The sequence below is a fragment of the Lagopus leucura genome, unplaced genomic scaffold, assembly GCF_019238085.1.
Source record: "Lagopus leucura isolate 7727_CA_CO unplaced genomic scaffold, USGS_WTPT01 Super-Scaffold_100008, whole genome shotgun sequence".
Lineage (NCBI taxonomy): Eukaryota > Metazoa > Chordata > Aves > Galliformes > Phasianidae > Lagopus > Lagopus leucura.
The window spans coordinates 299,717-303,771 of NW_024962265.1; positions in this window are offsets into that span (position 1 = coordinate 299,717).

Genomic DNA, 4,055 nt, shown 5'->3' on the forward strand with positions numbered 1-4,055 from the left:
GGAAGGAAAGGAGAAAGAAAGGAGAAAAAGAAATAGGAGGAGAAAGGGAAGGAGAAAGAGAAATAGGAGGAAAGAAGAAAGGAGAAAGAGAGGGAGAAAGGAAAGGGAAGAGAAGGGAAAAGGGAAGAGGAAAGGAGGAAGGAAAAGAAAATGGAAAGAAAACAAAGGAGAAAGGGAAGGAGAAAAGAAGGGAAAAAGTAAATTAAAAGAAAATCGAAAGGAAAAGAGAAAGGAAAGTAATACGGTTTCTTAGCCAAACTGAATGTTGGTTCAGTCTCAGCTGTGTTCTTTGGACACACTCTGGGTCTAGTTGCAAAACTGGCTCCTGTTTACTTCAGCTGTTAACTGCCCAAACCACCTGAGTGCTCCCCTCCCTTTATCTGCCCGTTCTCTTGTTTGCTATATTGCTTTAGTAGATTAAAATGGCAAGAGATAAAGGCATTAATGAGCATGATTGCAGGTGCTTTTTGGAGTAGTCAGGTGCCAAATGCTGAAATTGATGAGTGAGCAAACCCTTAGGGCCCTGCTGCTATGCGAGTAGATGGGAGCAGGGGATTTCTGCTGATTCTCAGGTTAACGCTGCTCATGAGCCAAATATTTTCCTTCCAAAGTTGTGTTTCACATTTGCTCATTGAGTGTATTTGCTGAAACACTAAGATCTGAGGCTAGAATTAATCTCCCCCAACCTCAGCTAGATAAAAATTACGTGTCTTGTCTCAGATGGTCATCCAGGTTTCTTCTTTATTGAGTAGAAGGTGAAAGGGGGGGAGGAATGGAGATGTTGCACATGGACCAAGCATCCCATCTGGAGGTACAGACATCCACTGAATGCCTTTCCTCAGCCTCTAAACTTCCTTGTTATCTCTGTTTTGCAGTCAAGAAGTGAAGGGATATGATAGCATGATGTGCTACTAGCTGTGACAGAGGTAAAGCTCTGGGATATTTTGACATCTTTCCTTAGGCAATGAAATAGGAATGGAATAAGAACAGAATAGAATAGGAACAGAATACAAATGAAAGTTGAACTGGAATGGAATATGAATAGGAGTGGAACATAACAAGATTGCAATAGAATAGGACTGGAGTGGACCCGTTTGCTTGCTTGTTTTAGTTTTGTTTTTTTTGTTTGTTTTAAACCTGCATGTGGTTTTTTCCATGTTCTCTGCACTTGGCTAGCCAACTTGGTAATAGCCAACTGAGTTGCACAACCAAGGTGATAGCACAAAGGCAAAAGCAAACAGCAAAGACGTGTTGGGAATGTCTTTTCCTATCAGCATCACTGAAGTGTCTCAGACTCGGACCCTACAGAATCTTCTGCTGTGGGCACAGTTTCTTGTCGTGTTTAATACAGTTTAAGTGAGGAGCATTCCAAAACTCACGTCCTCTTCCCTTTCCTAGCTGCTTGCTTTGAATGATTCCCTGTGAAAAACATCTGTAAACGATTTTCTTCTTAAAGTTGAACTTTTCTTCACATTTTACCAACATAGTTCATGAAGAAGATATGTATTTCATCACAGTTTCTTGACTTCTGCTTGTAGTGCTGTCTGTTTACCTTCGCATGGGATTTTTCACAAAAAAGACATTATCAAGGTTCTTTTTCAATAATGCACTGATATTTATACTTACCCGTAGTTCCTTTTAGGGTTGCTGAGGTGCAGCCAGTTCTGAGCCAGAAGGTTAGGAAGTTTTAGACAAGAAACAAAGAGTGGAGTGGCCATTTCTGACATGTCCAAACTCAACTCCCCCATTGGCGGCAGAACCAACTTCTGACAACACTGCCTTTTTTCTGGAAAATGCCCAGATAATAAGTTCAAATCTAACTGTTTTCCAATAGCAGAGTGAGGAGATGGCAGCGATGGATGAGTTGATTTGTTGTCCCCCTCCCTCCCCCCAGAATTGCAAAAGGCATAAGAAGAAAGCAATCTAGAAATGCTCACCATTACCACAGACTTAGTTATCTGCTTTTCCTTTCCCATGCTTTATTTTCCTCTTTTCAGGCCATCCTTGATAGCTCCACTTGAGACAATTTAATTGTGTTTATTAAGTACGAAGAATGATTGCTATTGCTATAAAATAAACAGCATGGCGAAGAATCTCAAACTCTGATTTCTGTAACCACTGAAGTATTCAGAAAATTTGTTCCATCAGCCCTGCTTACATTTCTTTCGCCAGATGGAAGAAAGAGCTTGCTACATTCAAAAACCAGTCAGCTCTTATCATTTGAGCCCCCTTAGGCGGTTTGGAAGTTAATAAAACCTCACTAAACAACACGCATCTTCAATTGTTTGATCTGGATGAGAAATGCAGAGCTGGCGTTTTGCTAAACTCCTTTTATTCCACATTGCAGCTGTTTCCCAGCCTGGCACAAGTTCAAAGGAAGATAGAACTTTTCATGAGAAAGACAATTGGCCCCAAGGGTTTTTCTCTCCTCCTGGATATGGGAAAGAAGCGTGGCTACGCATCAGTGGGGAGGAACTGATATGTTGCCCCCAGTACCTGCAGCCAAGCTGTAGGCACCATGTTGAGTAATCACCAACAGCATGAAGTTCAATGCCAGGTGCTGCGGCTGGCATAGAGCAATGCCAGACATGGAGAGGAGTGGGTGGAGAGCAGTTCAGAAGGAAGGAACCTGAATTTGGGATGCATGGCCATCTGGCCAAAAGTGGGGAGATTTCTTTACCGTGAGGGTGATCAAACACTGAAACAGCCTCCTAGTGAGGTGATTGGTGCCTCATGCCCATCAGCGTTCAAGACACATTTGGCTAATGCCCTCAGTGGTATGCTTTAGATTTTGATCAGTTCTGAAATGGTCAGGCAGTTGAACTCAGTGATCTTTGTAGATCTTTTCTAACTGAACTACTCTACTCCTATGCCTATTCTGTTCCGTTCCGTTCTGTTCTATTCCGTTCCATTCCATTCCATTCCATTCCATTCCATTCCATTCCATTTCTATTCCCATTCTATTCCATTCCATTCCATTTCTATTCCCATTCCCATTCCTATTCCTATTCCCATTCCCATTCCACTCCCATTCCATTTCTATTCCCATTCCCATTCCACTCCATTCCATCCCATTCCATTTCTATTCCCATTCTATTCTATTCCATTCCATTTCTATTCCCATTCCCATTCCTATTCCTATTCCCACTCCCATTCCACTCCCATTCCATTCCATTTCTATTCCCATTCCCATTCTGTTCCTATTCCACTCCCATTCCGTTCCATTGCATTCCATTCTGTTCCATTCCATTCCATTTCTATCCCCATTCTATTCCCATTCCTATTCCATTCCATTTCTATTCCCATTCCCATTCCATTCCTATTCCACTCTCATTCCGTTCCATTCCATTCCATTCCATTCCGTTCCGTTCCGTTCCATTCCATTTCTATTCCCATTCCCATTCCATTCCATTCTATTCCATTCCTTTTCCACTCCCATTCCATTCCATTCCATTCCATTTCTATTCCCATTCCATTCCATTCCATTCTATTCCTATTCCACTCCCATTCCATTTCATTCCATTCCTATTCTACTCCCATTCTGTTCCGTTCCATTCCTATTCCATTCCATTCCATTTCCATTCCCATTCCTATTCCATTCCGTTCCTATTCCCATTCCCATTCCTATTCAATTCCCATTCCAATCCTATTCCATCCCTACTTCATTTCATCCCTATTCCATCCCTATTTTTATTCCCATTCCCATTCCATTCCTATTCATATTTCTTTTTCATTCCTATTCCACTCCTATTCATATTCCATTCCTGTTCCTACTTTATTCCTATTTCCATTCCATTCCTATTCCATTCCTTTTCTGTTCCACCACCACTGCCACTACAGAGGCTATGTCCAGGGCCATGCAGTAACCACAAAGCAAACAACGTCTCTGTGTCACCTGTCACAGCTCCAGTGCTGGGGCTTCTGCCCACAGCATTAATTAAGGTGGGTAAATATGGAGCATTATCAATAATGTGCCATCATTTGGCATCTATAGCAAATGCAGATGAGGCCTGTGGGTGGCTGCTGATTGCAGGGCAGAATTAATCTTCCTGAAC